The sequence below is a fragment of the Pristiophorus japonicus genome, chromosome 25 (genome assembly GCF_044704955.1).
Source record: "Pristiophorus japonicus isolate sPriJap1 chromosome 25, sPriJap1.hap1, whole genome shotgun sequence".
Classification (NCBI taxonomy): domain Eukaryota; kingdom Metazoa; phylum Chordata; class Chondrichthyes; family Pristiophoridae; genus Pristiophorus; species Pristiophorus japonicus.
Window position 1 is genome coordinate 23,958,407 of NC_092001.1, and position 21,341 is coordinate 23,979,747.

The 21,341-nt window shown below is 44.7% G+C and overlaps 1 pseudogene; it reads right to left on the reverse strand.

Annotated features, from left to right (window-relative positions):
* Window positions 1-9,785: 9,785 nt before the first annotated feature.
* Window positions 9,786-21,341, reverse strand: part of LOC139238101 (probable G-protein coupled receptor 139) — a 30,055-nt pseudogene continuing 18,499 nt past the window's right edge.

The window sequence follows — 21,341 nt, forward strand, 5'->3', positions numbered from 1 at the left end:
AGTGTCTGACCCTCAGCTGCCCGAGGGAAAAGGCGTTGCGTGATGTTCCTATGGGATGCAGTGTCTGATCCTGAGCTGCCCCAGGTAGCGGGCAGTGTGTGACGTCAATATGTGGTCGGGGGCGGGGGGAGCACTTTGAGCAGTGAGTGACTGTGAGCTGCCCCAGGGAGGGGGGAGTGTGTGATGTCCCTATGGGGGGTTGGCACTTTATGGCGCGAGTGACCCTGAGCCGGCCGTGTCTAATGTCTCTGTGGAGAGCAGTATGTAGCAATTATGACCCTGAGCTGCCCCAGGGACGGGGTAATGTGTGATGTCCCTGTGGAGTGCAGTTTGTTCAGTGTCTGACCCTGAGCTTCCCCAGGGAGGGGGTAATGTGTGATGTCCCTGTGAATTGCAGTTTGTTCAGTGCCTGACCCTGAGCTGCCCCAGGGAGGGAGCAGTGTGTGATGTCCCTGTGGGTTGGTGGGGGGGCGGGGTGGCACTTTGAGCAGTGAGTGACTGTGAGCTGCCCCGACGAGAGGGCAGTGTATGATGTGCCTGCGTAAGATTAAATTGGAACTCTCTTTGGACTGTCTGCTCAAAAGACTGAAGCTGACACCACAGTGCGAATAGTTCAGATTTTATTTAAGGATAAGCTAAAATTAATAACGGAGTTTAGCAGAAGTCTTCTAATTAAAAATGAGAATGATATTACTCGTGATGGTGATTTGGGATGGAGGAAGGATATTTCCTCGTTCCTGCTACTGGTATACCGTCTGCCCCTCTCTGGATCGGTGCCTTTCCTGACACGATCACGATGAGAATAATCAAATTCACGAAGATACACCCCAGGAACAGAGCCACCGAAAAATCTGTCCAAGCGTGTATCTCCTGGTGTACATTATTAAAAATATAACACTCACAAGAAAGGTCTTTTATAGAGAAAAGTGTTGTTTATTAAAACCAGATTAATCAACGGAGATCCAGCCTCATTAGTACCGTTACTGACTGCTCTCAACGCCGATCTCATGGGACAAGCTCCGCAGTTACCTTCTTATACAGTTCAAATACAGTCAAAATGGTGGAACTACGCGGGGAAGTGTTCTATTGGTTAATACAGGTTACAGCAATTTCATTTGGTGGTACAGTTACATTAATTTTATTGGATACAGTAAATTCTACTGATTCCATTGGTTCATTCAGTTCTGGCGACTGTTGCTGGGGAAAAGCCTCTGCAGGTTTTGTGTAACTTTTCTGCGAAGGTCTTCTCAGGCTAATTCTCAGCCTAATTTCCTTGGCAGACATATGGCTACCCTCTGCTTAAAAGAGGCATTGTCCCTGTTATCTCCTGTGGCTGGAACATCGTGGCCTCCTCTCATTATATTTGTGAGCTGTCTGCATAAATCTTGTGGATGCACTTATCTCCTAAGAGAATTTCTCTGACTTCTGTGTTTCTGTCTAATACAGCTATTCGACCATGAACGCACTTTAAATCCTACTCTCAGATGTTCTTACTTTAATTTAATTACACCGAATTACTTTACCCCTAATTCAGGTATTTCGCTCTTAAACTCCTATAGATCCACATCTTCCCAGTCTGGAGCCTGGGACCCTCTGTCTCCAGGCATTGGTTTTGGAAGATCTTATCTTCAACCTCAGTACAAGCTTTTTCTGTTATGCTTTTCAGTTTCCATGCTGACGACGCAACACAGGATTTTGATAGTAACGAGTTATAATTAAGTGCATTACAATTTGAAACAACGATTTATAATTTATTATTTTCAACAGTTTGCAAGTGCTCTGTGTGATTCTACGTTCAGAGAAGTGAGATGAGCGTCAAACTAAGACAGATCTGAGCTCCTCCGTATTATTTCCCAGTGATAATACATTTGTTTCGCAGTGATAATGTGTGACGTAACACCATAGTAACTGGTGGCAGAGCCAGGACCTTGCGTCAGCATAAAATCCAAAGCAGTGTCTTTGTCTTTGCAGAAGCAAGCTTTTCAATGAATGTCTTTGGTTCATTTTACACTTGCAATGCCTAATTCCTCAAAATACACACCAAAGCCTGTATTCTTACAGACGGTTACAGGTTGTGATCGCCCTCTGAGGTGCAGATTGTTCAGGTCATGTTCCTGAGCTGCCCCATGGAGGGGGCAGTGTGTGATGTCCCTTTGCGGTGCAGTTTCTGAATCTGAGATGCTCCAGTGAGGGGGCAGTGTGTGATGTCACTGTGGATTGCAGTTTGTTCAGTGTCTCGCCCTGAGCTGCCCCAGAGAGGGCGCCGTGTGTGATGTCCCTGTGGGGTGCAGTAAGGCGTGAGTCTGACCCTGGGCTGCCCCAGGGACGGGGATATGCGTGATATCACTGCGGGGTGAATTGTCTGACCATGAGCTGCCCCAAGGAGCGGGCAAACTATGATGACGCTGTGGGGTGCAGAATGCTCAGTGTCTGATCCTGAGCTGACCCAGGTAGGGGGCAGTGAGAAATGTCCCTGTGGGATGCAGTAAGTTGTGAGTCTGACGCTGAGCAGCCCCACGGAGGGGCAGTGTGTGATGTCCCTGTAGGGTACAGTATGTTCAGTGTCTGACCCTGAGCTGCCCCAGGGAGGGTGCAGTGTGTGATGACCCTGTGGGGAGCTGTATGCTCAGAATCTGACCCTGAGCTCTCCTCACACATACTTTTCTCGGGGACATTTCTGCGCCTCTCAGTTGGAATTAAATTGTGGGACATCCCCATCTGCTGGACGCAGGTGTCACTACTGAACAGATCGTGATGGCTCAGATCATTCACAGAGTGATCTGATTGCAACGTCCGGCCAGAAGAATGAATCTTATTTTCGGATGTATTGACGACATACTTGGTAATTTAAAGCATTGGAAGTAAGCCCTTTAAAAAGCACATCACTCTTTCCTTTATTTGAAAAATATCCAGAATATTAACCACAGCTCAGGTACAGTTCAGACCTGGATGTGATTAAAACTAGCACTAACAGCAGAAGTGAACAGAGGGAATATTTTGTGAACTGCTCGGTGTGTGTTTCAGCAGATAGCTCTAATAAGTACCTCCCTTCCCACACTGGGGGCAGGTGAATATAGACATAGAGAAACAGAGAAAATAGGTGCAGGAGTAGGCCAATCTGCACTTCGGGAGTGCACCGTCATTCAATAAGATCATGGCTTGAAATTTCGCTCAATACACCTTTCCTGCTTTCTGTCCATACCCCTTGATCCTCTTAGCTGTAAGCGCCATATCTAACTCCCTCTTGAATATATGCAATGAAGTGGCATCAACAACTCTCTGCGGCAGGGAATTCCATAGGTTAAGACCTCTCTGATTGAAGAAGTTTCTCCTCATCTCAGTCCGAAATGGCAAACCTCATATCCTGAGACAAAGTCCCTTCCCTAAGATCGGGAACATTCTTCCCACATCTAATCTCTCCAGTTGCCTCAGAATCCTACACGTTTCGATGAGATCCCCTCTCATCCTTTTAAACTCCAGTGAATCAAGGCGCGGTTGATCCAGTCTCTCCTCACATGACAGTCCAGCCATCCCGGGAATCAGTCTGGTGAACCTTCGCTGCACTCCCTCAATAGCAAGAACGTCCTTCCTCAGATTAGGAGACAAAAACTGAACAAAATACTACATGTGAGGCCTCACCAAGGCCCTGTACAACTGCAGTAAGACCACCCTGTCACTATCCACAAATCCCCGTGCTATTAAGGTCAACATGCAATGTGCCTTCTTCACTGCCTGCTGTACCCGCATGTCAACTTTCAACGACTGATGAACCATGATACCAAGGTCTGATTGCATCTCCCCTTTTCTTAATCTGCCGCCATTCAGATAATATTGTGCCTTCGTGTTTTTGCCACCAATTGCACATTATACTGCATCTGCCATGCATTTGACCACTCACCTTCCCTGCCTAAGTCACCCTGCAGCCCTTTAACGTCCTTCTCACAGCTCACACCGCCACCCAGTTTAGTGTCATCAGCAAACTTGGAGATATTACACTCAATTCCTTCATCTAAATCGTTAATGTATATTATAAAGAGCTGGGGTCACAGCACTGAGCGCTGCGACACTCCACTCGTCACTGCCTCCCATTCTGAAAAGGATCCGTTTATCCCGAATCTCTGCTTCCTGTCTGCCAACCAATTCTCTAACAATACACTACCCCCTAGACCATGCGCTTTGATTTTGCACACCAATCTCTCGTCCAGGACCTTGTCAAAAGCCTTTTGAAAGTCAAATACACCACATCCACTGTTTCTCCCTTGTCCACTCTGCCAGTTGCATCTCCAAAAAATGCCAGAAGATTCGTCAAGCATGATTTACCTTTCATAAATCCAAGCTGACTTGGTCCGTACTTGTCACTGCTTTCCAAATGCGCTGCTTTTTCATCCTTAACGAATGATTCCAACATTTTCCCCACTACTCATGTCAATCTAACTGATCTATAATTACCCGTTTTCGCTCTCCCTTCTTTTTTAAAAAGTGTTGTTACGTTAGCTGCCCTTCAGTCCATAGGAACTGATCCAGAATCGATAGACTGTTGGAAAATGATCACCAATGCATCCACTATTTCTAGGGCCATTTCCTTACGTACTCTGGTTGCACACTATCAGGCTCCTGGTATTTATCGGCCTTCAATCCCATTAATTTCCCGCAAGCAATGTCCTGCCTGATAAGGATATCCTTCAGTTCCTCCTCACTGGACACATTGTCCCCTCGAACATTCGGAAGGTTATTTGTGCATTCCTTCGTGAATACAGAACCGAAGTATTTGTTCAATTGGTCTGCCATTTCTTTCTTCCCCATTATAATTTCACCTGAATCCGCTTGCAAGCGACCTATATTTGCCTTCACTAGACTTTTTCTCTTCACATTTCTTTAGAAGCTTTTGCAGTCTGTTTTTACGTACCTGCAAGCTACCTCTTGTAATCTATGTTCCCCCCCTAAATTAAATCATTAGTCCTCCTCTGTTGAATTCTAAATTTCTCCCAGACCTCAGGTTTGTAGCTTTTTCAACCAATGTTTATGCGTTTTCCTTGGCTTTAACACTATCCTTATTTTCCCTTGTTCGCCATGGTTGAGCCACCTTCCCCGTTTTATTTTTACTCTAGAAAGAGATGTACAATTGCTGAAGTTCATCCATGTGATCTTCAAATGTTTGCCATTGCTTATCCACCATCAACCCTTTAAGTATCCTTTGCAAGTCTATTCTATCCAATTCACGCCTCATACCGTCGAAGTTACGTTTCCTTAAGTTCAGCATCCTTGTTTCCAAATTAAATGTGCCACTCTCCATCTTAATATTGAAATCTACCATATTACGGTCACTCATCCCCAAGGGGCCTCGCACAAAAAGATTGCTAAATAGTCCATTCTCATTATACATCACCAGCTCTCTAGTTGGTTCCTAGATATATTGGTCCAGAAACCACCCCTAATACACTCCGGGAAATCCTCCCCCACCGCATTGCTACCAGTTTGGTTTGCCCAATCAATATGTAGATTAAAGTCGCCCATGATAACTGATGTTCCTTTATTGCACACATCGCTTATTTCTTGTTTGATGCTGTGTCCAAATCACTACTACTGTTTGCTGGTCTGTACACAAGTACCACTAACGTTTTCTGCCCTTTGGAATTCCGACGCACCACCCATACCTATTCCACATCATCCAGTCTAAAGTTCCTCCTTATTACAGCACTACTTTCTTCTTTAATCAGCAACGCCACTCGGACTTCTTTTCCTCTCTCCTAACCTTCGAAATGTTGAATACCCCTGGCTGTTGCGTTCCCAAACTTGCTCAACCTGGAGCCATGTCTCTGTGATGCAAAATACATCATATCCATTCACTGCTGTCTGAGCAGTTAATTCGTCCACCTTATTCCGAATACTCCTCCCATTGCGGCACAGAGCTTTCAGGCTTGTCTTTTTAACACACTTTGCCACTTCAGAATGTTTCTGTTATGCGGCCCTTTTTGTTGTTTGCATTGGGTTTATTTGCCCTCCACCTTTACTATTCCCCATTCTATCTTTTGCTTCTGTCTCCATTTTACATCCCTCTGTCTCCCTCAATAGGTTCCCATCCCCCGTGATGTTAGTTTAAGTCCTCCCCAACATCACCAACAAACACTCCCCCTTGGACATTGGTTCCGGTCCTGCCCAGGTGCAGACCGTCTGGTTTGTACTGGTCCCACCTCCCCCAGAACCGATTCGCATGTTCTAGTAATTTGAATCCCTCCCTCTTGCACCACTTCTCAAGCCACTGATTCATCTGAGCTATCCTGCGATTCCTCCTATGACTAGCACGTGGCACTGGTACCAATCTTGAGATTACTACCTTTGATATCCTACCTTTTAATTTAGCTCCTATCTCCCGAAATTCGTCTCGGAGGAACTCAGTCCGTTTTTTACCGACATCGTTGTTACCTACCGCACCACAATTGGCTGTTTATCCTCCCTTTTCAGAATGTCATGCACCCGCTTTGAGACATTCTTGACTTTTGCACCAGGGAGGCAACATACCATCCTGGCGTCTCGGTTGCGGCTGCAGAAAGGCTTATCTATTCCCATTACAATCGAAGCCCCTCTCACGAGAGCTTTCCCACTGATTTCCCTGCCCTCCTGTGCAGCAGGGCCATCCACGGTGCCTTGACCTTGGCTGCTGATACTCCCACCCGATGAGTCATTCCCCTCAAAAATATCCAAAGCGGTGTATCTGTTTTGAAGGGGACTGAATGCATTGGACCCCTGCACTACCTTCCTTGCACTGCTCTCCTCAGTGTGAACTCGCTGATGCACCATCATGGGTGGAACCATTGCCATACACGGTTCGTTGAACAGCAGAAGGACATAAGAACATGAGAAATAGGATCAGGAGCAGGCCACACGACTCTTCGAGCCTGCTCCACCATTTAATACGACCATGCCTGATCTGATCACGGATTCAGGTCAACTTCCCTGCCTGCTCCCCATAACCCCTTATCCGCACATCTGTTAAGAAACTGTGTATTTCTGTCTTAATTATATTCAATAACCCACCTTCCACAGCGCTCTGAGGCAGCGAATTGAACACCTCTACTAAGCTTTGAGAGAAGAAAATCCTAATCATATCAGGTTTAAATGGGCGTTGCACCTCCCCTTTTCATAATCTTCCGCCATTCAGAATATTATCTGAATGGCAGCAGATTAGGAAAAAGGTAGGTGCAACTAGACCTGGCTGTCATGGTACATCAGTCATTTAAAGGTGGCATGCAGGTACAGCAGGTGGTGAAGAAGGCAAATTGGTTGTTGGACTTCAGAGCGAGGGGATTTGAATATAGTAGCATGGAGGTCTTACTGCAGTTGTACAGGGCCTCAGTGAGGCCTCACCTGGAATATTGTGTTCAATTTTCGTCTCCTAATCCGTGCAAGGACGTACTTGGTATTGAGGGAGTGCAGCAAAGCTTTAACAGAGTGATTCCCGAGATGGCAGGACAGATATATGAGGAGATACTGGAGCGACTGGGACTGTATTCATTGGATTTCAGAAGGATGAGAAGGGATCTCATAGAAACAACTAACGTTCTGACCGGACTCGACAGGGTAGATGCAGGAAGAATGTTCCCGATGTTGTAGAAGTCCAGAACCAGGGGACAGTCTTAGGATAAGGGGCAGGCCATTTAGGACTGAAATGAGGAGAAACGTCTTCACTCAGGGAGTTCTCAACCTGTGGAATTCCCTACTGCAGAGATTTCTTAATGCCAGTTAATTGGATAAAGTCAAGAGGGAGTTAGATATGGCCCTTACAGCTAAATGGATGAAGGGTTATGGAGAGAAAGGAGTAAATGGGTACTGAGGTGAATGATCAGCCACGATCTTATTGAATGGTGGTGCAGGTTGAAAGGGCCGAATGGCCTACTCCTGCATCTATTTTATATGTTTCTCTGTTTTTAATGTCCCCTTATTCTAAGATTAAACTTGTTTGTCTCCGCTGTGAATCCACTGCAGTTCCAGGGGGTTTGTGGACTGAGTGAATCCCTTCGCAGGCCCGTGGCAGGTAAACAATCTCTCTCTAGTGTGAACTCTTTGGTGTGTCAGCAGATGGAACGAGTGCGGAAAAGACTTTCCACAGTAAGAGCCTCTGAGTGGTAGCTCTCGTCAGTGTGAACTATCGCGTGCTTCTGCACGCCGGATGAATTATTGATTTGCTTCCCACACACGGCACAGAACTCCCTCCCGATGATGTGAACACGCTGTTTTCCAAATATCACTATTACTAACCTAACGTTTTTGGACTTCACAATAACTTGCCTAAATTATTGCTCCTCGATTTCGCTCCCAACGCATCATTTGTCGGCGTGGAAGTAAGTCCTCTTCATGCTTGACCAATCTTCAAGAATTTTTTGAGGATTTAACGACTAGAGTGGACAAGGCGGAACCAGTGGTTGTGGTGTCTTTCAAAAAGCGTTGGACAAGGGCCCACACAAGAGATGGTTGTGCAACATTAATGCACATGGTATTGGTGGTAATATTTTGACGTGGATAGAGATCTGTTTGGCAGACAGGAAGCAGAGATTCGGGATGAAAGGGTCCTTTTCAGAAGGCAGGCAGTGACTAGTGGGGTGCAGATGGGCTCAGTGCTGGGACCCCAGCAATTTACAATATACATCGATCATTTAGGTGAAGGAATTGTGTATAATATCTCCCAGTTTGAAGATGATACCAAGCTGGGTGGCGGTGTGAGTTGTGAGGAATATGCTAAGAGGCTGCAGGGTGACTTGGACAGGTTATGTGAGTGGGCAAATGCATGGCAGATGAGGTATAATGTGGATAATTGTGAATTTATCAATTTTGGCGGCGAAAACGTGAATGCAGAATATTATCTGAATGGTGGCTGATTAGGAAAAGGGGAGGTGCAACGAGAACTGTGAGTCATGGTGCATCTGTTATTGAAAGTTGGCAAGTGGTGAACAAGACAAATGGCATGTTCGCGTTCATAGCTAGGTGATTTGAGTATTGGAGCAGGCAGGTCTTACTGCAGTTGTACAGGTCTTTGGTGAGGCATTACCTGGATTATCATGATCAGTTTTGGTGTCCTAATCTGAGGAAGGACGGTCTTGCTATTGAGAGAGTGCAGCGAAGTTTCACCAGACTGATTCCCGGGATACATGGCTGGCATATGAGAAGAGATTGGATGCACTGGGCCTGTATTCACTGGAGTTTAAATGAATGTGAGGGGACCTCTTCGAAACATATAAAATTCTGACGGGACTGGACATTTTAGATACAGAAAGAATGCTCCCAATGTTGTGGAAGTCCAAAGCTACTGGTCACAGTCTAAGGATAATGCGTAAGACATTTAGGACCGAGATAAGGAGAAACCTTTTCACTCAGAGAGTTGTGAACCTGTGGAATTCACTACCACAGAGAGCTGTTGAAGCCAATTCGTTAAATATATTCAAAATATGGCCCTTACGGGTGGATCAATGGGTATGGAGAGAAAGCAGGAACTGGGTACTGAGGTGAACGATCAGTCATGATCTTATTGAATGGTGGTGCAGTCTCGGAAGGCCGACTGGCCTACTCCTGCACCTATTTTCTATGATTCTATGTTTCTTTATTTCGTGTGATTGCCTATGATGCTGATGGTGATTCACCCGGACTGCAGGCCCCTCACAGGCCGCCCGTTGCAGACAGTGTGTGAGTGAGAGTGTTATTATTCACGCGAATCACTGGCCACGCGGGGGAGAGCAGCTCGCTCACAATATCAGGACACAGGGAGTCTGATGCAGGAACGTTTCTGCATCCTCTCATCGTTTAATTAATTTCAGAATCAGTGTGAAGGGATATTTCCCTACATTCTTCAACTGCTGTCTGAACTTAGTCTGGGTCACGGCATAAATTGCCGTGTTTGTGCAGCAACTCAGCAGCTGCAGCATTATTCCAACGTCCATTACATAAATAGGTATATATACAGAATCATAGCCCAAAAAGTACATCTGGGTCCACATAGAATTCACCATAAGCACCGCCCACAACAGGATGAAATTGCCAGAGATAACAAACAGTAAAATGATGGAATTCCTGCGGCTCGCCATCTCTGGTTCACTGAGACACTCCGCACTGCTGGCAACCCGGAGTTGCCTGCGGGCTCTGCTGGCCAATATAATATGCCTGGCGGTGACAGTATTGAGCAGCAGAATCAGAGCAAATGGGATACATGTGGTGAGAATATAATGAAGGAATGTGATTGCTCCCCAGACCGGTGAATTGAGAACATCTTCAGTTATGTAGCAAAACCAGGGCATGTTGTCAAGTATATAGAAACCTGTCAACATAAAATACCAGAACATGTTCTTGAACCCGGTCAGCAAAGTCACGGTTCCCAGAACCGAACCACAGCCGCCGTTCTCTCGGTGCAATATTTAGTTTTCAGCTTCTGGCAACAAATGGCCACAAAGCGATCAAAGGTGAAACTGACGGTGAACCAGACAGAACAATCCGTGGCTGCGTGAAGTAAGACGGCGTGAATATTACACACATGGATGGACCGCACGAAATGGAACTCTTTCTGGTAAAGAATCGGAAGGTGTCTCAGTATCAGGTCGAGGATAATGACCAGGAGATCCGTCACTGCCATGGCCACCAGATAGCGAGTGACACATATGGAGAGACCGCACTTTCCACGAGGCAGGATCACAATCGTCAGGATGTTAACTGTCAGGCAGGGAAATAAACAGGTAAATTAAACGTTAATTTGGACACAAGGAATAGACTCCAAACTAAAATAATTAACAATCTTTGACAAGGTAATCACCAAATAAATTCATTTATCAGCAGTAAATCAGACGAACCATCTCTCAGTCAATGAACCGCCAAATGCTGATGTAACATCTTCATCATATGCAGCTCCACGAAAGCGAGAAAGACTTGTTACCACGCTAAAAGTGAGTTATCAGGTGACTGAACAGTCCAACATGGTAATTACAGTCTCTGTCACAGGCGGGATAGAGAGTGGTTGATGAAAAGGGTGGGTGGGGAGTCTGATTTGCCGCACGCTCATTCCGCAGCCCTCGCTTGGTTTCTACATGTTCTCGGCGACGACTCGAGGTGATCAGCGCCCTTCCGGATGCATTTTCTCCACTTCAGGTGATCTTTGGATCGGAACTACCATGTGTCGGTGGGGATGTTGAGTTTTAATATGAAGGCTTTGAGGGTGTCCTTGAAACGAGCATTTGAAGTATTTGAACACAAATGGAAGAGATTAATTGTTGTAGCTTTTCACCTGTTGGTTTCCACTTGTGCAGAGAATATTAGACGAGAAAATATGATAGTTTGTTCATATTCAAAGTACCTAAGTTACAATCAGCCGGGGTTGTTTATCCTGAAATACAACTATTTTTGATTGAAACTAGATATGAATTGCTCCCTCATTATAGAAACATAGAAAATATAAAAAATAGTTGCAGGAGTAGGCCATTCGGCCCTTCGAGCCAGCACCGCCATTCATTGAGTTCATGGCTGAAAATGCAACTTCAGTACCCCATTCCTGCTTTCTCGCCATACCCCTTGATCCCCCTGGTAGTAAGTACTGTATCTAACTCCTTTTTGAATATATTTAGTGAATTGGCCTCAACAACTTTCTGTGGTAGAGAATTCCACAGGTTCACCACTCTCCGGGTGAAGAAGTTTCTCCTCATCTCAGTCCTAAATGGCTTACCCCTTATCCTTAGTCTGTGACCCCTGGTTCTGGACTTCAGCAACATTGGGAACATTCTTCCTGCATCTAACCTGTTTAAACCCGTCAGAATTTTATACGTGTCTGTGAGATCCCATCTCATTCTTCTGACTCCAGTGAATACAAGCCCAGTTGATCCAGTCTTTCTTGATGTGTCAGTCCCGCCATCCCGGGAATCAGTCTGGTGAACCTTCGCTGCACTCCCTCAATAGCAAGAATTTCCTTTCTCAAGTTAGGAGACCAAAACTGCACACAATACTCCAGGTGTGGCCTCACCAAGGCCCTGGACAACTGTAGCAATACCTCCCTGCCCCTGTAATCAAATTTCCTCGCTATTAAGGCCAACATGCCATTTGCTGTACCTGCATTCCAACCTTCAATGACTGATGTACCATGACACCCAGGTCTCGTTGCACCTCCCCTTTTCCTAATCTGTCACCATTCAGATAATAGTCTGTCTCTCTGTTTTTACCACCAAAGTGGATAACCTCACATTTATCCACATTATGCTTCATCTGCCATGCATTTTCCCACTCGCCTAACCTACCCAAGTTACTCTGCAGCCTCATAGCATCCTCCTCGCTCCTCACACTGGCACCCAACTTAGTGTCATCCGCAAAATTGGAGATTCTACATTTAATCCCCTGGTCCAAATCATTAACGTACAATGTAAACAGCTGGGGCCCCAGCACAGAACCTTGTAAGTATCACATTAGTCACTGCCTGCCATTCTGAAAAGTAGCCATTTACTCCGACACTTTGCTTCCTGTCTGACAGCCAGTTCCCAATCCATGTCAGCACACTAACCCCAATTCCATGTGCTTTAACTTTGCACATTAATCTCTTGTGTGGGACCTTGTCGAAAGCCTTCTGAAAGTCCAAATATACCACATCAACTGGTTCTCCCTTGTCCACTCTACTGTAAACATCCTCAAAAAATTCCAGAAGATTTGTCAAGCATGATTTCCCTTTCACAAATCCATGCTGACTTGGGACTATCATGCCACCTCTTTCCAAATGCGCTGCTATGATATAAATGTGCAATAAAACCGATAACTGTAATGATATTACACTTTTAGCATTGAAGAACCGAATTAAATCTGGTTGCCGGTGTTGATGATGCACTTCAGTCCCTCCGGCAGCCACCTCTCGTGGAAGGCCGCGAACGTTGCGGTGGACACCACGTGCTCCATCTCCAGGGACACCTTGGCTTGAACGTATCCGCGGAAGAGAGGGAGGCAGCCGGGCTCAACGATCCTCTCGACCGCCCGCTGTCTGGACCAGCTGATGGTCCGCTTGCCCATGCCCCGGAGCAGTCCGACGAGGAGGCCTTCTGACCTCCCGCCCCCCCTCCGCACGAGGGGCCCAAAGATCAGAAGTGTACAGCCGGAGGCAACAGATATATCCACTCTGTTTCTCTCTGAGAGACCTACTGAACTGTGACAGATCGGCATGGGACCAAATTGCAAATTCAAAATAAAGATTGGAAATAAATGAATGAAATCTGGCTGAACGAACATTTTGTTTGTGAATGTTAATGACGCTTGTAATCCTGTTCCACCCATTAGAAGCACTGCCATTAATGCAGAACTTGAGATGGTGACAAAGGAGACACTGACTGGAACTAAATGATCAGCGGATATTTACCCGCCTGTAACATAGCGTGGACAGAACAGAGCGAACAGAGTTTCGCTTCCTCTGTTCAACTCCAAGTGAGAACAAAAGACGAGAAATTGGCTGATAAAAGGAAGGAATAAAATAATAAAAAATGGACTGCCTCTTATATGATTTCTGAATTATTGCATCACAGAAAATATCGGTAAAACATTCACAATAAATAAATATTCATGAACCTCAGGATCTCTGAGATGATTCCAGTGATGCGATGATGCGACTTCCCAGAGACGGCTCCCACCTCGCTCCAGGAGTTCACACCAACATCTGCCTAGATTACACTGCTCCCTCCCTCAGTCTCGATATTTAATGACCAGGTTCGCCTACATTACACTACTCCCACCTCTGTCGAGAAATTTCATTCCCAGGTTCGCCTAACTTCCAGTGCTCTCACGTCGGTCCAGGGATTTCATTCCGAGAGCCAAAAACATTACTCCGCTCCCGCCTCTGTGATTGGACCTGACTCTTTGGAATGAACATATTATCTTGGCCGCAACTCCCCTTCCGTGCCCACTCCCTTAACTCCCTTCTCATTGAAAAGTCAGTCTATCTCCAGTGAATAAGATTCAATGAAGCTGCCTCCACAGCTTTCTGTCGAAGAGAATTCCAAAGATTCACGCCCCCCTGAGAGAATAAATTGCTTCTTATTTGTGATATAAATGGGCGATCCCTTATTCTGAACCTATGTCCCCTGGTTCTAGATTTCTCCCACTCGAGGAAACATCATCTCTGCGTCTACCCCATCAAGCCCCTATAGAATCTTACACATTTCAATAAGATCACCTCGTAGTTTTCTAAACTCCAATATATACACGCCCAACCTGCTCAACCTTTATTCTTATGACAACATATTCATCCCAGTAATCAACGTCGTGAACCTTCTCTGAACTGCCTCCAATGCAAGTAAATCCTTCTTTCACTAAAGTGACCAAAACTGTACACAATACTCCAGCTGTAGACTTATCGACAACCTGTACAGTTGTAGCAGGACTTCTATATTCTGTCCCACTTGAAATAAAGCCAGACATTCTGCTGCCTTTTCTAATTGCTAGCTGTACCTACATGCTAACCTTCTGTGTTTTATGTACAAGAACACCCAGATCAATCTGGACCACAGCAATTTGGTATCTCTCCCCATTAAATGATAATTTGCTTATTTGTTTTTCATAACAAAGAAGATAGCGTCACATTTTCCACATTATACCCCATCTGCCATTGTTGTGGCCCACCCACTTAGACTATCTGTATGCCTTTGCAGATTTTTTGCGTCCTCCTCACAACATGCTTTCACACTTATCTTTGTATTATCAGTGCTTCGATGCTGGTACACCTGGACAGTTCCATTTTCCGGGCCACATCTTCCGGATGCCTGACACAAGACTCGCAAGCAAGCGCTCTACTTGGAACTCCTACACAGTAAGCGAGGCCCAGGTGGGCAGAGGAAACTTTTGAATGAAACGATCAAAGCCTCCTTGATGAAATGCAACATCCCTACAGACAGCTGGAAGTCCCTGGCCCAAAACTGCCTGAAGTGCAGGAAGTGCATCCAGGAGGGCACTGAGCACCTAGCGTCTCGTCGCCGAGAGCATGCAGAGACCAAGCGGAGGAGTAAGGAGGAGCATCCGGCAAACGAGTCCCACAACACTTTCCTTCAACCACTGTTTGTCCCACGTGTAACAGAGACTGTAATTCCCTTATTGCATGTTCAGTTACATAAGAACTCATTTTTAGAGTGGAAGCAAACCTTCCTCCATTTAAAGAGACTTTCTATGATGGTGACGTTGTATCATCAGCAAAGATTTAACATTTCACATAGATTTTAAAATTATGATGGGTTTTGATAGAGCGAGTATGTCGAAAATGTTTCCAGTTGCACAATGGTGCATAACCAGAGGAGACAGGGTTAAGGTAATTGATAAAATAACCAGAGGAGAGATGGGAAGAGTGTTCTTTATGCAGTGAGCCGTTGCGATCTGCAATGCGATTTGTGAGAACACGGTGGAAGTAGATTCAATCGTTATTTTCGAAAGGGAATTGCTTTATTCGTGGAAGGGGATATATTTACATTTTTCTGGCTAAAGAGTTGGGCTTCTGAGATAGTTCTATCCAATAGACGGCATGGACACGATGGACCGAGCGGCCCCTTTCTTTGCTGTATTAATCTAACAGTCGATGAGCAAGAGACAGAGACAGTGAAATGTGGAGAGACAGCGTGAAACTGACAGAGAGACAGGGAGAAAATGAGAAATTCACACAGTGCCAGAATGAATGAGAAAAAGAGAATAGAGACAGTATGACTGGAGGACATATAGAGGGAAGTAAATTAACATTTATTGGACAATTGGATAAATACTTGGAGGGGAAAAAATTGCTGGACTATGGGAATAGAGCAGGGGAATGGGACTAATTGGAGGGGGTGAGACCATGGTGGGATTTGAACACATGGATGAGAATAATAAAAATGAGGTATTACTTAATCGGGAGCCAATGTTGAAGAGCAGATTGTTGATGGGTGAACAGGACTTAGTGGAGTTTGGTTATGATCAGCAACTTGTTTAGGTGAGCTCTAACTTTTAGTGGACTGTAACTGCGAGGTGGGCAAGGAAAGCATTGCAATGGTCGATTCTTGTTTTACAAAGTCACTGGGTTATTGAGGCGAAAGAATGAGGTGACCAGTCTTATGGAGATGATAATGGGCAGAACCAGTGATTCAGAGGAGAAGAGGTCAGAACTGAACTCAGGGAAAAAACAGAATGCCGAATTTGTGAACAATCTCGTTCAGCCTCAGACATTGGCCACAGAGGGGACTGAGTCAGTAGATATACAATGTGACGAAGACTTCCAAAGAATTAAGTGACATACTCAGTAATCCAGTGAAATATAGAGTAGAGTTATAATTGTTGGATATAGAGACTTACCAGGGACACCATCAACAGGAAAGATTGTGGAATAAATTAAAATATCACTCGTACAATTAACAACGTATGCATAGTTAACAGCTGTATGAAGAGATTTCCCAGGAACAACAACTGCATCAAAGAAGAGAAAGCAATTTACAAGTCTTGTAATACAGCGAAATTTGGTTGCAGAGTTAATAGTTGGATACAGAGACTACCAGGAACAACAATTGCAGCAAGGAGGGGAGAGTAAAATATAAGATCAGTAATACATTGAACCATGATTACTGGAATAATTAGATAGACGTACCAGTAAAACCAACACCAGCAAGGACGGGAAAGTAAATGTATTGAATAATACGAAATGCATAACGGATTCGCAATAACAATGATAATTCCTCATAATGTTCAACAAGAAAGTTAAAATACAAGATGAAACTCCTGCCATTTGTTGTAACATTCCAATCCATTATTTTCAGATTCTGATACATTGTTGTATCATTCCAATCTACTGTTCTCAGATTCCGACTCGCTCTCTGTGGAGCAGTGCGATGATCGCTGTTAGTGCCAAAGGTGATGTATTCACTGTGACAATGCGGTAACACTTTGAAAGGAGTGCCTTATCAATATGAGCGAGAATGACTCCAGAGACACAATTCGGTAAATAGAGACTTATATTAATTACAGTCACTGAACATATAGCTTCTATAAACCCGTGGAGACTGATATTAATTACAGTCCCTGAACAAACATTTTCAATTCACCCCTTTCAATCCAACACTTTATGTACCACAATAAAGTAGATACCCTGGAGTAGTTTTGATCACCTGGATGGGTAATAGAGGAAGGTTCCCAGATATTTTTCCCGAAATTGACCTGGATTTTAAACTGTTTTTTGCCTCTCCCGGGAGATCACATGGCTCCGGTTGGGATGGAGTGTATACTGTTTCAGTTTAAGGTGTGTCACAGTTGTGTGGGGCAGTCTGCTTGTGCTTGCTGCTCGATACTTTTCCCCATTGTTAATGGTTCAAAGGATTACATGTAAGCTTCAGGGCTGCTGACCGATGGCCTGAGTCTTTGTCGGCCGGCGTGAATATGATGGGCCAGAAATGGCCTCCTGTGTTGTAAATTTCTATGTTTCTATATAACTGGTCCGAATGGGATTTATGAGTGTTGCTGAGTGAAGGAATAATGGAAATAGCTCAGGCCAGAGTCTTTAATCCTCCCTGGATATGTCAGTGGTGACAGAGGACTGCAGGTTCGCAAATGGCAAACGCTGTTCAAAAAAGTAGAGAGTGATAAAACCTGTAGTTACAGGCCAGTCAGAATAACGTCTGTGGTGGGAAAACTTCTAGAGGCCATAATCCGGTATGATATTATCTGCCACTTGTAAAAACATGGATTAATAAATGACAACCAGCACAAATTGTGTTAATGTCGAAGTGTGTCAGAAAAACCTGATTGAGTTCTTTGATGTAATAACCTAAAGGTTTGATGAGCATAGTGCAGCTGATGTTGTATATATCGACTTTCAAAAGGCTTTTGATAAAATGTCACTTCATCGACTTGATAGGGAAACTGAACCTCATGGAATTAAAGGGACAGTGGCTGTGTGGAGACAACATTGGCACCGGAACAAATAACTGAGAGTGGCGGTGAAAAGTTGGCGTTCAGACAGAAGTGAAGTATAGAGTGGTGAAACGCAGTGTTCTATATTAGTGCCAGTGCTCTTTCTGATAGAGATTAATAGCCAGGACCTAAGTGTAAAGGCATAATTTCAAATTTGCAGATGTCACGAAACACTAATGTAGTTAGCAGTAGGGAGCAAGCAGACATAGGTGCACAGCGATAGTCTGCTTGAATGGGAAGACAAATGACAGGCAAAATTAAACATGTGTGAAGTGATACATTTTTGTGAAGGAACATGACAAGATGCAATAAATGTTAAACAGTACATTTTTTAAATGGCGTGCGGGTGCAGAGACACCTGGGAGTCGATGTGCACAAATCTTTGAAGGTGGCAGGGCAAGTTAATAAAACTGTTAAAAACGGAGGAAGAATCTTTGACTTTATGAATCATCGGGTTTGGCAGCAAAGTGATTGTGCTACTGTACTAATGATCCAGAGACCTGGAGTAAAGATCCAAGGGCATGAGTTCAGATCCCACCACGGCAGCTGTGCAATTTAAGGTGAGTTAAATAAATCTAGAATTAAAATATTGTGTCAGCAATGGTGACCGTGTGGATCTCGGATTGTCATTACCCATCGAGTTCAATAACCTGTTTTCGGGATGGAAATCCCCAGTCCTTACCTAGTCTGGCAGCTATATGACCCCAGTCCCACAGCAATATGGTCAACTCTAAATAGCCCTCTAGATGTATCGATGAATTCACCAGCAGCTTCTCGGTGGAATTTGGGATGGACAATTAATGGTGCCCACACCACCGATTCACACATCATGAAGGTACAATAAAAATCTGTTCAACATCGGTTAATCTCTGCATGACGATTCGGCAGCACACATTAGGAAAGCCTTGGAGAAGGTGTGGAAGAGATTTAATCATCATCATAGGCAGTCTCGAAATCGAGGATTACTTGCTTCCACTCGAAAAGTGTGTTCTCAGGTGATTGAACAGACTAATATGGGAATATCGGTCTCTGTACCAGGTGGGGTAGATAATGGTTGAGGGAAAGGGTGGGTGGGATTGGTTTGCCGCACACTCCTTCCAATCTCTGCGCTTGTTTGCTACATGCTCTTGGAAACGAGACTCGAGTTGCTCAGCGACCTCCCGGATGCTCTTCCTCCATTAGTGCAGTCTTTGGCCAGGGACTCCCAGCTGTCAGTGGGAATGTTGCTCTTTTTCAAGGAGACGTTGAGGATGCCCTTGTAACGTTTCATCTGCCCACGCGGGGCTCGTTTGCCGTGTAGGAGTTCCAAGTAGAGCGCTTGCTTTGCGAGTCTCGTTTCAGGCATGCGGACAATGTGGCCCGCCCAGCGGATCTGATCAAGTGTGCTCAGTGCTCCGCAGTGGGGATGCTGGCCTGATCGAGGGCGCTAACGTCTGACATCCCAAGGGATCTGCAGGATCTTGAGGAGACATAGGTATTTATCCAGTAATTTGTGGTACCTACTTTATACGGTCCACGTTTGTGATCCGTACAGTAGGCTGGCTATGTCTACATATTCGTAGACCATGAGCTTGCTGCCAGATTTTATGGTGTGATCTTCCAACACTCTCTTCCTCATGCGACTGAAGGCTGCGCTGGTGCACTGGTATCCCAGAGAGAGATATAAGTAGATATAAGCAACTGTGATTTTTCCCGTTCGATCAGAGAATATTAACGAGAGATTTAATAGAGGTTTTCAAGAATATGAGGGCTTTGGATAAAGTAACTGAAGAGAAACTCTGCCAGTGGTAGAAGAGTTGTTAACCAGAGGGAAGAGTTTTACGAAAATTAATAGAGGGAAGATGAGGAGAATTTGTCTTACACTGCGAGTTTGCATTTTCTGGATTGTTCTCAATGAAAATGGGGTGGAAGCAGATTTTACAATAACTTTTAAAATTTGCAGATGACACAAAGAAGAGTGGGAAAGCGGGTTGTGTGGAGGACACAGAGAGGATGCAAAGAGATTTGGATAGATTAAGCGAATGGGCTGAATTTTGGCAGATGGAATACAACGTCGGAAAATGTGAGATCATCCACCTTGGAAAAGAAAACAGTAAAAGAGAATATTATTTGAATGGGGAGAAATTACAACATGCTGCGGTGCAGAGGGACCTGGGGGTCCTTGTGCATGATTCTCAAAAAGTTAGCTTGCAGGTGCAGCAGGTCATCAGGAAGGCGAATGGAATGTTGGCCTTCATTACGAGAGGGATGGAATACAAAAGCAGGGAAGTCATGCTGCAACTGTACAGGTTATTGGCGAGGCCGCACCAGGAGTACTGCGTGCAGTTCTGGTCACCTTACTTAAGGTAGGATATACTAGCTTTGGAAGGGGTACAGAGACGATTCACTAGGCTGATCCCGGAGATGAGGGGGTTACCTTATGATGATAGATTGAGTAGACGATGTTTTTACTCGTTGGAGTTCAGAAGGATGAGGGGTGATCTTATAGAAAAATTGAAAATAATGAAAGGGATAGATACGATAGAGGCAGAGATGTTGTTTCCACTGGTCGGGGAGATTAGAACTAGGGGACACAGCCTCACAATACTGGGGGGGGGCAATTTAAACGGAGTTGAGAAGGAATTTCTTCTCCCAGACGGTTGTGAATCTGTGGAATGCTCTGCCCAAGGAAGCAGTTGAGGCTAGCTCATTGAATGTATTCAAATCACAGATAAATAGATTTTTAACAATTCAGCGAATTAAGGTTTATGGGGAGCGGACGGGTAAGTGATGCTCAGTCCACGGTCCGATCAGCCATAATCTAGTTGAAAGGCGGAGCAGCCTCGAGGGACAAGATGGCTTACTCCTGTTACTAATTCTTATGTTCTTATGTTCTTATGTTCTTATGTAATTGGAATCAATACTGGAATTCCGGTATTTGAAGGGATCTGGGAACAGAACAAGGGTGTGGGGCTGATTGAATAGCTCGATCACAGAGCCTGGAGCAGCATGATGGATCGAATGGCCTCTTCTGTGCTGTGTGATTCTGTGGTCCTGTGATAACAGAAGTCATTGAGTCCTTGTCTCGTGTGTAGAATCGATGCTGTGCTCTTTTTGAGCCTGTTTCTAATCGTTAAATGTGCTGTGATAAATGCAATAGCGGAAAAGCAAGCACAGTTTAAAATAGAGTTTAAAAAAAACTGAAATCATGAAATAAATATGATACCAAAAATGGGGCCATGATGATAAAATCGTCACCAATAAATCCAATAATAATTTCAGGAGAAGCCTCTGTAACCAGAGAAGTGAGAATGGGGAACCAACCTCCAGAGGCAGTGGTTGAGGCGAATAGTACAGAACCATTTAATGGGAAGCAAGATCAACAAATCAGGCATAAAACATTAGAAGATTCTGCTAATAGGGTAAGATGCAGAGTTGTGGGGATTGTG